The sequence below is a fragment of the Scyliorhinus canicula genome, chromosome 14 (assembly GCF_902713615.1).
Source record: "Scyliorhinus canicula chromosome 14, sScyCan1.1, whole genome shotgun sequence".
In the NCBI taxonomy this organism is placed as follows: domain Eukaryota; kingdom Metazoa; phylum Chordata; class Chondrichthyes; order Carcharhiniformes; family Scyliorhinidae; genus Scyliorhinus; species Scyliorhinus canicula.
The window spans coordinates 19,862,971-19,876,601 of record NC_052159.1 but is presented as its reverse complement, the minus strand read 5'-3'; the positions used below and the strand labels follow the sequence as shown (position 1 = coordinate 19,876,601).

The window sequence follows — 13,631 nt, the reverse complement described above, 5'->3', positions numbered from 1 at the left end:
GCAGCACGGTGGCACAGTGGGTTAGCACTGTGGCCTCACAGCACCAAGATCCAGGTTCGATCCCAGCTCTGGATCACTGTCTGTGTGGAGTGTTTTGTTATGCTCTTGACATAGCATAAGCTGCTTCCTTGATGTGCACTCTGACAAAGGAAGATTCAGACTTGGAGATAGCTTTAACATGTTTATTAATCTGTTAACAATTCTCCTACTTGGATTCGACTCTCCTGTTAATCTTGCTGTAGCTACTCAGACTGATGAACCAGTCTGCTACAATCCACGTGGTGGGTGTGATGTGTTCAATCAATAAGGGTGTCCAGGTGGCATCAGCAGTGCCAGGGTGCCATCCTTCCCAGATATCAATCACCAGGGACCTCCGATCGCCTGGGAGACCCAGTAACGTGCCATTGAGGTTGGTCCCTATTTGTGGGGACCAGTGCTGAAGAGCGCCTGGCTGGGGTCTCCTGGTGAGATCTGGTGTTGGCAGAGTTAAGTGAGCAGTTAAGGTCACTTAACTCTGCAAGTCTGGGTCCCGTCCATTGTGGACGGGATCCAGATCGCGACGTCTCGCGAGATCGCGTTAGATCTTGTGATGGCTCAACAACCGTTGGGAAACGGGGAAGAGGCCTCTCGTGGGATGCACCCGATTCCGGCGGGATGCGGCTGGTAAATCGTGGCCTTTGTTTGTCGTTTTGGTGTTCATTCTCAATCCATATTCGTAACTTCTGTATTTTAATTGATTGATGATATTTTGTGGAACTTCCTCTGATTTTGCAGATAGTGCAGTGCTGTCAGCGTACCGCCAGCCCGTTATGTTCTTGCTTCATAGAATTCTGAGGATGTTTTAATCTGCCAATGAGCCTTTTGAAAGGTACATTTGGCATCACATAAAGACTTTGTGGCCAGGATTTTACAGTCCCGCCTGTGGCGGGGAACGTCGCGAGCGGTATGGAATGTTTGTCTGTTGATTTCCGCAGCAATTTCTGGTCCCGTGGTGGGTGGATAACAGGAAAATATGTGTACAGAGTAACCGGGACCGTCAACATGATACAAAAGAGAAAACTATTTGAGTGCTGCCGTCTTATCTGCAAACACTTGCCAGTTTAAATGATGACTGGATAATTGTCTTACACGCTAAGCCCAAAGCCACTTACACTGTTTTGAAACTAAGCATGAAATTCAAGACTGTGAACTGATCAGCCAGATAATGACACTTGTCCTCACAGCATTCCTTTAAATACCAGGCAATTGGACATGTCTCCCAACAAAGCAAACAGCAATGTAAAGTGTTCATTTATTATCAGCATAATACTAGCTTCACACCAATGACCACTAGATGGTGATGCTATCTGCATATTAACACTATTCCTTTGTTATACACAGACAACACTTAAGCCCTGAAATACTTTAACCACAATCAGAATGGTTGTATTATTTGTGTGTGTGTCTGAATTGTAGTTGAAATATTTTCCCCGCAGCAAATAATTCAGAAGTTATTTACGCCAAGAATGCAACTCGCAATTTGAACTCGCCTCCACCAACCCCACCGACCCAACCTCTCGTGATCGGGATTACACGGATATTGTAAAATTGCCGCACGTGCCACTTCTCACCCTCTGCATCCCAAGCTTCAGGACAGGGAAATGTTCTGGGTTCCTCCGACTGAGATCTCTGCCGCTGCTGGCGTGGCGACTAATTTTGCACGAGGGCGGCAAGCATTGCGAGATCTTTGCATTGCCCATCAGTCAATTAACACGTAGTTAACCCTGCTCGCTAACTGATAACTGCAAAGTCACTATCGCAGAATCACAGAATTGTTACGGTGTAGAAGGAAGCCATTTGGCCCATCGTACCTGCACCGGCTCTCCCAGTGACTATGTCCTCAGTTGCAGTGGATTCCTCCAATGGTGGTACGCTGTGTCAAAGTTTTCCTCCACATTCGACAATCACTTCCTAGCAGATACAAAGTCGCTAAGATTGTGCCTCCCATGATTCTGTGGATGCTTCCCGAAGTACAGTTACTGAATTTCATCAACTTTGCCAGTGTGTGGAAGAGAAACTATTTAAAAAAAAAAGTACAGTCTAAAACAAAATTAACAACTTGCATTTATAAAACACTCCTCGTGTATTGGGATATTTCAATAGAGAGGGAAAATGAGGATTCCCAAGTGGACTTGGGAAAGATCAAAGGAAAGCAGATGTGTTTAATAGATTTATGTAGGAGAGTCTGCTGAAGGTACAAATTAGGGACGGGAGGAGGCCATTCAGTCCCTCGAGCCTGCTCCGCTATTCAAAAAGATCATGGCCGATCTGATTGTAGTTACAACCCCATATTCCCACCTTCCCCACCTCCTTCTCTCCCCGACCCCCGGCCAGAACCTTCCCCACCTCCCTCTCACCTCCACCCCCGGCCAGAACCTCCCCCACCTCCCTCCACCCCCCCCCCCCCCCCCCCCCCCCCCACCACCACCACCACCACCCCCGCCCCGGCCAGAATCTATCTGCTTGAAAAAGTGCTTAAACTCTGCTTATACTGCCTTTTGAGAAAGAGAGGTCCAAAGACTCACGGCCCTGGTCAGAGGGAAAGAAACACTAAGGGGCAATTTAGAATGGCCAATCCACCTAACCTGCTCATCTTTGGACTGTGGGAGGAAAGCGGAGCACCCGGAGGAAACCCACGCAGAAATGGGGAGAATGTGCAGATTCCGCACAGACAGTGACCCAAGCCGGGAATTGAACATGGGTCCCTGGCGCTGTGAAGCAACAGTGCTAACCACTGTGCTACCGTGCTGCCCTGTTGATGACACTAAAAGGAAGAAATTAGCATTTTTATATTGCTGTTCACATCTACAGAATATGCTCAAAAAGATGCACAGCTAAAAGATCACCTTATAATTGCGATCTGTGTTGTTGTGCAGATGAATGTGGCACTCAATGTTTACACAGGAAGATCCCACAAACAGCGGTTGGAGAAATGACCCTAGTTGTAGCTGGTAAAGGCGAACATGTTGACTACAGCACCAGCTGAACCCCTCTGCTCTTGTGTTAATCATGTTGTGGGAGCCTTTGCGTTCACTTGACCGAGTAGACAGGGCTTAGGTTTAATGATTTGTCCACAGGTTCGCAATATAGCAGCCCCTCAATAATACACCAAAGTGCTCAAACCCTAGAATGGGGCTTGACCCCACAACCATCTGCCTCAGAGATGAAGGTGTAACTTACAAAACAAACTAGCAAACACTGACTGATCCAGGCTGCATTCCACATTCTTGTATTTTAATGGAGGTATCATCCTGCTTCAAGTAAATGGCTTAGTACCGGTATTAAAATATCATATAGTTAACACTGAGACCCGTAAGTTTCCAACATTAATTGGCTGTTTTTGATAGGAGCCAGTACACTCTACGATCTTTTAATCTTATTATTATTGTAGTGTGTGCAGCAGAGTGTGGGCCAATATTTTTACATTTTAATGAGAAGAGAGATGGCGGTTTTAGACCTTCATGTGTTCAAATTGCATGCCAGGTGATCAGTGATGAATATGATAGTAATGATAGTAATGAGTTTGTATCTGCTCAATTATTTCACAATGGCGTTAAACCGATTAACACAAAAACTGACCCAATTTAACCTTTACTTAAGTAAGAGGGATAAAAAAACACATTTGTTCTGAATATATTGTACGTATAATTTCAATCCATTTTATAGAAATTTTAAGGAATGAATAATGTTCTTTCTGTCCATTTTTAATTGATTACTTGGAAAAGGAAATTGAACGGGCATTTGAGGGAATTCAACTTGAAGGCTTATGGAGATAAAGGAGGTTGGGACCGACTGAACCATGGACTTGATGGACCAAATGCTCTCCTCTGTGCCATAATGACTGCATGAATCTCTATGAAAAGTGAATATTTTTGAGGGGCCAACAATTCACAGATCTGACATCTCGGCATGATCACTGGGATATGACAACTGGAAGCTTCTGCCATTCAGCTCTCTAGACTTGAGAGTTAAATAGCAGGTGCCCACACTGCTATTGATACATCTTAGGTGTCCAACTGACAGGGAAAATGTGGTTATTGAAAGTTGCTCCCAGAGGGCCAATGTACCTCGCTCTCAAATTTAATGCTGCTTTGATCTTCTTTGTGACCGTCTCGGCCTGACGACCAGATCGGGCCTAACTCCTGGCCCGACATCAGCCAGTATGCCTCATTGATCAAGGAGTACTATTCTTCTGCCAGGTTTGGCCGAGGGAAGCAGCCAGTTTAGAAGTGCGTCTACCTCCAGCTACATAGGAACAGAGGAGCAGGAGTAGGCCATTCAGCCCATTGAGCCTGCTCCATCATTCAGTAAGATCATGGCTGATCATTCTCCTCAACACCACTTTCCCATGCTATCCCCATATCCCTTGATGTTACTTGTATCCAGAAATCTATCGATTGAGCTTCCATTTCCCTCTGGAGGTAGAGAATTCAAAAGATACACCCCCCCCCGCTCCCCCCTCTGAGCAAAGAAATTCCTCCTCATCTCAGTCCTAAATGGCCTGCCCCTTACTCTGAGACTGTGTCCCCTGGTTCTAGATTTATCAGCCAGGGGAAAAAGCCTAGTCACACCTACTCTGTAAGAATTTTATAAGTTTCAATGAGGTCACCTCTCATCATTCAAAATTCGAGAGAATACAGGCCCAGTTTCTTCAATCTCTCCTCAGAAGGCAATCTTGCCTTCCCAGGAACTAAGCTGTTGAATCTCTGTTGCACGTCCCCAATGGCAAGTACCCCATCGTCCATCCGTGCTACCCATCCCAAAGGCCCCTTCTGCCAGATCTTTGCTGAGCAGTTGATGTGCCTCTAACAATGTTCAGTGGGCAGCCACCATGCAGATGGGGCCTTGGCAGCTGATCATGGTATTCCACTGCCTCGCTTACAGCTGATTTCTGGCTCCTTTGTCCCTGTTGTAGTAAGGTGTGTCACCTTCTAGCGAGGGACCAATTCCTCTGAAACTGATCTCTCAGCGTATCCCTGTTGCTACGTTCAGCTACTCCTGAATTGCACTGAAGCAGGGGCCTAGCCTCAGAGGAGCAGTCCTGCCATGCCTGTGACACCTCTCACGTTTTCACAGTATCGCTGTTTATTCTTACGTCCTGAGAATGCTGAAGAAAAGCCAAGTGCAACAAATTTGAGGTCAGTTCTGTACTGTGAACTCATGCCCGCTGGGAACTGATTTGCGAATGTCTCAATTCATTTCACTTAGGGCCCCTAACAGCTGTCAGAGCAAAAGGAGACTTATTTTGAACTCAGTTCCCAGGGGATAGGGACAGCACTCTAAAACACTTCATCGGCAAATCCCTATCATCTGTAAGTGCACCATAAAAAAAATATCAATTTATTTGCCTTTTCCCACACACAATTTTATTACTAGTGATCGTCGCTACAAGAGTCATGGTCCAAAAGTAAAATATTCTCTGAGCAGATTGATGGGGTGAAAATTTCTTCTTCCCTCAGTTATGATATCCCTTTGAAACATAATTTTGAAACCCTGGCTTCATTAGTTACTCAGTATACTCCCTGCAGACTTATTTATTCCATTAGACCACATGTAGCACTGCTTAAGGACAAGGTACTCTAGGCAGTGGAAGGGGAGCTGGTGGAGGTTAACCCTTGAAGCACCAATCAAGGTATTTACTGTGCCTGCTGCACTGGGGCATGAGCACCTTTAGTTCCTCTCAGGTCATAAATGTTTTGCTTATGATATTGTTCAGCATTTCTAAGATGTTCAAAAAGGCTTTTCTTTTTCAATGTGCTTAGAAATAAAGAGCAGACAAAATTGCCGTACAATGATAGCCTTGCTGGGCACAGCTACGAGAAACATTCTTATCCTGCGGAGTTTCTAATGCAATTGGTTAGGTTTTCTGTACTGGCTTATTTATAATGGATGTGACTTTGTATTGGGGCTTTGTGTCCCAGTATCCTCATAGCTACAGTTCACAATATCTTGCGTTAAAGGTCACATGGCTCTGAGGGAAACTAACCTCGTCAGTAAGATAGTTCCTGAGGTCAATGTGAGTCAATGCACTGCCAGCTGACAGCAGACATCATTCCCTTCACTCGCACACCAACAGGATATTGTACAGATAAGTAGGGTGGGATTTTCCATTCCCAATCCTCCCGAGGCCAACGGACCTTTCGGTGCTCCGTTACATTTTCCAGCCCCGCCCCCGACGATTCCCACGGTGGGCAGGACTGGAAAATTTACCTCGTACAGACATTATTTATGGACCCTTGGCCAGATTTTTAAAATCTGTACTCCAATTGATAACCCAAAAATTCACATCTTCACTTTGCATTAGGTTCATTGTTACATAGTGCCTCAGCGGAGAATGGTATTGGGAGAGAGAGGGGTGGGGGAGGCTGCAGGGAAAGAAGTAGAAGTTGAGTACTTGCCCACATAGATTTTCTATTGTCTCCTTGACCACTCGTCATTTAAAATAACGGTATACGGATACAGAAGTAGCTATATAATGTCATATTTCCGCAACGAGTAGTGATGAATTGGGGAGCACTACCTGATAGGGTGGTGGTTACAGAGTCACCCTAAAAAAGAGTTTGTATAAATGCTTGAAGGAGAAACAATTGGAGGGTATTTGGAAAGAGCTGGCACAAGACACGATGGACCGAATGGTCTCCTTCTGTGATTATATATTCTATAAGGAGGCATTGAGAATTGGGGAAAAATATTATTAATAAATTAAAGTTGGGATAAAATAAAATAGGGAGGTAATAAGAACAACTGAGATTTTGTGCTGCAAATTAGCATATCAGAGAGAAAAGTAAGTGTTTACCTGTGTTTCTAGAGGAAAACAATGGGACACAGATGAGGCAACTTAATAGTGGAGAGATAGGAAATTGACAGTTATATGTTAAAAGTTGACTCCACAGGGTGGGCAACATCAAAGGGAAAGATTGATACATCCATAGCATAATGACTGGGGAAAGAGACACACGTACAGCTGCCATCACAGCAACATCTGGCTGCATAAACATAAACAATCTCCAAAAAGAAGTAGCAGATTTCGCCTTCACTGAAACTGAAGACGGTTTTCCCAAACTTAGCAAATATCTTGGTAACTATCTGCTGGATTTAGCTCATAGAGTTATATAATATTGGATGTTGGTTGGGAAAAAGGGGGTGTCTCAGAGTTCAGGGAACATAGGTGTTTAGGAACAAAGGGGTAACTTCATGTAATATTGTATATCGATCAATGTATTTAAGTGTAATAGTGTATTGTAGTTCTTCATGTCATGCATTTTTTTTCTTTTAAGATAATAAATATTCTTTAATAGTTCACACAACGACTGGATTATTCCTTCCTGGTTCGAATATTTTTCTCACAATATACCAAATCACCCTTCTGGGGTTTCGGGATACTCTCACATTTAACATCAGTGGGGTTCTTAACAGACCCGGTGAAAGGTGGCCCACAGAACTTTTTAGACTTAATGAAAATTCTGCTTTTAAAACTCAAATACTCTTCTTTATCACCATCTCCCTTAATACCCTTACTACCTCAGTCAGGCATTTCTCTTTCAAACAGCACAATTGACTTTACATTCCGGTGGGTCAGCGTGCTTCAATTTCTCACAACCCTTTATCATAGATTATCATAGAATTTACAGTGCAGAAGGAGGCCATTCGGCCCATCGAGTCTGCACCGGCTCTTCGAAAGAGCACCCTACCCAAGGTCAACAACTCGACAACTTGAGGGGCAGCAGGGTAGCATGGTGGTTAGCATAAATGCTTCACAGCTCCAGGGTCCCAGGTTCGATTCCGGCTGGGTCACTGTCTGTGTGGAGTCTGCTCGTCCTCCCCCTGTGTGCGTGGGTTTCCTCCGGGTGCTCCGGTTTCCCCCCACAGTCCAAAGATGTGCGGGTTAGGTAGATTGGCCATGCTAAATTGCCCGTAGTGTCCTAATAAAAGTAAGGTTAAGGGGGGGGGGGGGGGGTTGTTGGGTTACGGGTATAGGGTGGATACGTGGGTTTGAGTAGGGTGATCATGGCTCGGCACAACATTGAGGGCCGAAGGGCCTGTTCTGTGCTGTACTGTTCTATGTTCTATGCTAACTCCACCCTATCCCCACAACCCAGTGACCCCACCCAACACTAAGGGCAATTTTGGACACTAAGGGCAATTTAGCATGGCCAATCCACCTAACCTGCACATCTTTGGATTGTGGGAGGAAACCGGAGCACCCGGAGGAAACCCACGCACACACGGGGAGGATGTGCAGACTCCGCACAGACAGTGACCCAAGCCGGAATCGAACCTGGGACCCTGGAGCTGTGAAGCAATTATGCTAACCACAATGCTACCGTGAAGAAAGTTTTCTCAGCGGTAGCTTTAAACCAGTGTAACTTGAGACTTAAGGCCGTGGGGTTGAAACTCCTCCAAGGCTTTTCCCATTAGTCTTCCGTAAGCCGTGAAAGTTGCTGGAAAATGGTGTAACTTCCGTTCGCGCCATTTCGCTGGGATTTCCATGACTTTTCCACTGCAGGGTGTGCGGGAGAACCCCTTATATCTGTGAAAGTGTTTTATGTCTAATTATTTTGAAATGCAGCGATTGTTCTTATGTAGGATTTACATCCTCTTATTGACAGGTCCCAGGGTAAACGTTGTTCTTCAGTGTAGTATACTCACAGTGTTTCTGCTTTTAATTTGGTATCAAGAGGAGCACGAGTAGGATTCTAACAAGATATTCAAATGACTTATAACGAGTCTGTGAATATGAGTGTGCTATGGACTTTCTCTCTCTTTAATTAGATTAGATGTGCTACTTCTTAGCTTCAAGTGTACCAATTTTCAACAAATGTGCACAGTTGAAATTTCTCATCACAATAACTTTGTTTTAAGCAGCGGTTTTCTTCCATTAACCTCTGCCTTTATCATTGACTTTCTTAATACATGGTTGAAATTCTGTTCAGAGTTTTCCAGACTTGCAACATCTCTGGGTTTAGGGGACCATATTCACTGTAGCGGCGTACATTCTCGTTCAGCTCACCCCACCCATGTTTGCCAACAGGGTGATTTTTTTACCCATCCACCCTGCTGGGATTTCAGCCTGGGGCCCCAGAGCTTTGCTCGCGTGTTGTGGTTTGCCAGTTCAGTGACATAGACCGAAGACGGACAATTAGAAAACGGCCTCTGCGATCAGGTTCTGAGTAGGGATGGTGGGTGGCACGAAGAGGAAGGAGATGGATTTCGCTCAGTACCCGCCACCCACCGCGGCCCTACCCACCGCCATTGGAAGGACAGCCGGCAGCTGCATCTGTAGTGAGAGTGCCGTTGACAGGAAGCAGGATCAGACGGGATCTGGTGGGGCAGAGGGTCTTATTCAGTCTGGTAGGAATGTCCCTTCTCTTCCCACCCCCCAACACTGATCTCAATCCTCTTGAGTTCCTCTACATTGCAATGATAATTTTGCTGGTGGAAGGACATCAGTCGTGGCCATATGATTTTGAAAAGATTAAATTCCCACATTTTTCCAACCTCCAGCTGTGTAGCTGCTTTCTCTGAGTTGCTGAAGTATTGAGACAGCCGGCTGGATTTTATGAACCGGTGGTGGACCTGCCCACCTGTTGGAAAGTCAGGGGTGATCCTCTGCCACCTCTACTGGCCTAGCGAAGGAGCAACGTTATTCTGCGTGGCTCAGACAGTGAATTGCCGGAGATTGCAGTTTCTGCATCCTCTGGGGTAGGATTTCCTGCCCCCAAAAGGCTGCCAGGCAATCAGGTGGCTGGCTGCTCTCCCGCTCCATTTCATCCTGGGAGCAGTGCTGGGGCGGCGGTGAGGTGGCTGGCAGAGGGCATGGCGTGGTGGGGGTTGGGAGGCGGAGGGGTGGGGGTGAGGGTCATTCGGGTGTGGGAGGGTGGGTTCAAGCAGAGGTGGCCCTTTCCGCAAAGGGGTTACATGGGGTATTAGGTGTCTGAAGAAAAGGGACCCCTTCCCACACCCAATGTCAGACTGCCAGGGATAAATATCAGCGGTGGACGGGAAGATGCCCTTATGTGGCTATTAATTAACCAGGTAAGTGCCTCAATGACCCAAGGTCAGGCCAACAGACAACTAATTCATCACTGGTAAAATGCCAGCAGAAGCGGGTAAGCAAAAGGCTTGGTGCCCTCCCCAACATCCCAGCTGACTTTACAATCCTTACCCCACCTGCCAACTCTCTCCTGGGCAGTGTGGGGGGGGGGGGGGGGGCATAAAAGTCCGGCCCCTGCAACACTGAGAAAATTGCAATGTCGGTGCACATTGGCACTTAATTCCCTAATTGTCCACCCCAATTGGCTTTGTGCAGCCACCAAGCGTGTTTGTGATATTGGATTCAGCCCACCCCTGGGAGAAGCGGCTAGTGCTGGGTATGCACCGGCAATTCAGCCCAACGCATTTGTTTCAAACTTTATTCTCCATCCGGTTCCAAACCCACCTCCAAAACCCTGGTGATATTCTTCTCTTCGTTTCCAAGACCTGCCACCCTGGGGTTTCAGTGTCGACGTCTGTTGCGATGTATTTTTTTCAGATGCACCCCGATGAAATAAAACCATTCATGCGGGAAGTGGTCATCAGTCCTCTTGGATAACTTTGGGAGTTGAACGACAATGCAATGTACGTATGCCAGGGTGCATTCTGATTTATTCCTGTCTCTGGATTGAGACCGCACTATTCAGTACTCGGAGCCGATGAACAAAGTGTATTTCTATGAAATTTCTCACTCTGCTCTCTGGGCAAAGTTCTCAGCCCATTGAAAATAATTTGCTTATGTCGAACCTCACGATTTCAAGCCAATAATCACTATTAGGTCAAGGTGTACTCAATATCTCAAATTTGAAAGAAACTGTACTTTAAGAGGGAGATAGTAAACTGCGTATGCTACCTAGTGTAACATTTCAATTTGCATATTTATTTTGCATGCTTTTAAAGCTCCAGTAAACTTAAAATATGCATTATAAGATTTCATCTCCCTCTCCCCATTGACACATAACTTTACAGTGTAACTGAAGCAGGGTGATAAATCTTGATTGCAGACTCTCAGATTATCTTCAGCGTGACAATTTATTATTTAAAATCCTGTTATCCATGATTTGTGGATCGCAGTATCCTTTCTTTGATCTACATTACTGACAACTACACAATTTGAAGTAGCAGAGAGGAAGAATTTCAGAGAAAACTTAATTGAGGATAACATAAAAAAGAATTTCTCCAGAATAATTGGCCCATTCGAAATATAATTCAGGCCTTTGAGATAACTGTCCCCCCACCCCCTGTTGTGGCATCAGGTTGGTTGTCTTTAGTTCATGAAAGCAATTACTTAGCATTTGCATAACAAAACCTCAAGTTTATGAATAATATATTTTTTTCTATGAGAAGAATGGCTATAGGATATTGAGGTAGTGATGAAGCTTTGTTAAAGTTGTTTCACAACTTGGGAGCCCCTGAAACATGAGTTGCAATGGTCCTTAAATGTCGGCGTGGTGGTTGAAGTTTTGGAGAAACAAAGTAAAAATGTCGGAAATTTAAATTGAGCAATATTGGAAAAGCGCACAGCAGCGGGGTCAGCAGCTGAGAGAAGAAGATATAGAATAGCGTTTAGGGCAGAGGCCCGTCACCGGAATGGGAATGTTGAGCTTGGCAGCTTTGTCCATCATGGAAGACCGAGAGTAACTTCAAGATTAGCAGGGGAAGAGGCCGATATGAAGTGTTCTCTCAAAATGGAGTTCGGACCAAAATGGCCGGTGAGCTTGTCCCACAGCCACCCCTCGTGCCCACAGTTTGCCGGTACTCAATGATGCACTATCAGTTACGCAAAGACGAGAGTAGGATGTAATCGAGGCTTTATTACACTGAGATGTGTGGCCTCCTACAGCAGCTGACGAAATGGCTGCTGTACGGGGAGCACACATATTTATATTCCACCTACTGGGCGGAGGCAGCAGGCAGGGATCTACCCCCGTATCTGTAGAACAGGGACCTTACCGTAAAGCACCTATAACAACATCCTCTATTTATAATATATACATCAGTGGTGACCACCACATTCACCCCCTGTTAAAATGAGTCCGGCGGGGGTGGTGGAGAACTATATACAGGAAATTGTGCTTTTAAAAGTACAGATAAAATTATAAATTCAGGTGGTCCGGTGCCTTAATCTGTTGTAGAGAGCGCCGCAGTGCTGGTGGCGACTCCGGCGGCAACTTGGTTTTCGGTGACTTCGGGAGCGTGTCGAAATCCTCTTCATTCCCGGGTGTGGGCAAGGGGAGGGCAGAGTGTCCTGGAGCGGGTGCTGCGGTGGGGTGCGCCGGAGGAAGGGAGGGTGGTACTGGGGGGGGGGGGAACCAGCTGGTGCCAGGTCCCTGAGGAAGACTGTGTCTTGGCGGCCGCCGGGGTACGCTACATAGGCGTACTGCAGGTTGGCGTGACGTAGCTGTACCCTCTCAACCAACGGGAGCGCCTTGTGGAGTCGAATGTTTTCAACGGAGGAGAACGGGTCCTGGAGCTGCCAGCCACGTTGGGAGCGATACCCCGGAGGTGGACTTCTTGGGGAAGGCAAAGAGACGTTCATGGGGAGTTTCATTAGTGGCGGTACACAGGAGCGACCAAATGGAGTGGAGTGTATCGGGGATGACCTGCTGCCAGCGAGCGGCTGGGAGGTTTCTGGACTGTAGGGCCAGCTGGACGGCCCTCCAGACCGTCCCATTCTCCCTCTCTAACTGCCCGTTTCCCCGGGGGGTTGTAGCTGGTCGTCCTGCTCAAGGCAATGCCCCTGTTGAGCAGGTACTGGAGCAGTTCATCGCTCATGAATGAGGATTCCCAGTCATTGAGGACGTAGGCGGGGAAACCGAATAGAGCGAAGATGGTGTTGAGGGCTTTGATGACGCTGGCAGAAGTCATGTCGGGGCATGGGACGGCAAAGGGGAATCGGGAATATTCACCAACCACACTGAGAAAGTACGTGTTGAGGTCGGTGGAGGGGAGGGGCTATTTGAAGTCCACGCTGAGGCGTTCAAAGGGGTGGGAGGCCTTCACCAGGCGCGCAAGGTCCGGCCGGTAGAAGTGCGGTTTACACTCCGCGCAGATCTGGCAGTGTCTGGTGATAGCCTTGACTTCCTCGATGGAGTAGGGCAGATTGCGGGCCTTTATGAAGTGATAAAAGCGGGTGACCCCTGGGTGACAGAGATCGTCGTGCAGGGTCCGGAGTCAGTCCACTTGTGTGCTGGCACATGTACCTCGGGATAGGGCATCGGGGGGCTCGTTGAGCATACCGGGGCGATACATAATCTCATAATCGTAGGTGGAGAACTTCGTCCTCCACCTCAAGATTTTATCATTTTTGATCTTGCCCTGATGTGTGTTGTTAAACATAAAGGCAACCGACCATTGGTCAGTAAGGAGAGTGAATCTCCTGCCGGCAAGGTAATGCCTCCAATGCCGCACAGCTTCAACGATGGCTTGGGCCTCCTTTTCGGCGGAGAAGTGCTGAATTCCGGAGGTATAGAGGGTGCGGGAAAAGAATGCTACGGGCCTGCCTGCCTGTTTGAGGGTGGCGGCCAGAGCGACGTCTGATGCATCGCTCTCCACTTGAA

At 46.8% G+C, this 13,631-nt stretch overlaps 1 long non-coding RNA gene across 1 annotated transcript in view; it reads left to right on the top strand.

The window, feature by feature from the left end:
* Positions 1-593: 593 nt before the first annotated feature.
* Positions 594-13,631, top strand: part of LOC119977716 — a 227,238-nt gene continuing 214,200 nt past the window's right edge. The window contains exon 1 of the long non-coding RNA XR_005463270.1: positions 594-663. This is a non-coding gene — a long non-coding RNA (uncharacterized LOC119977716). The remainder of the gene's footprint in view (positions 664-13,631) is intronic.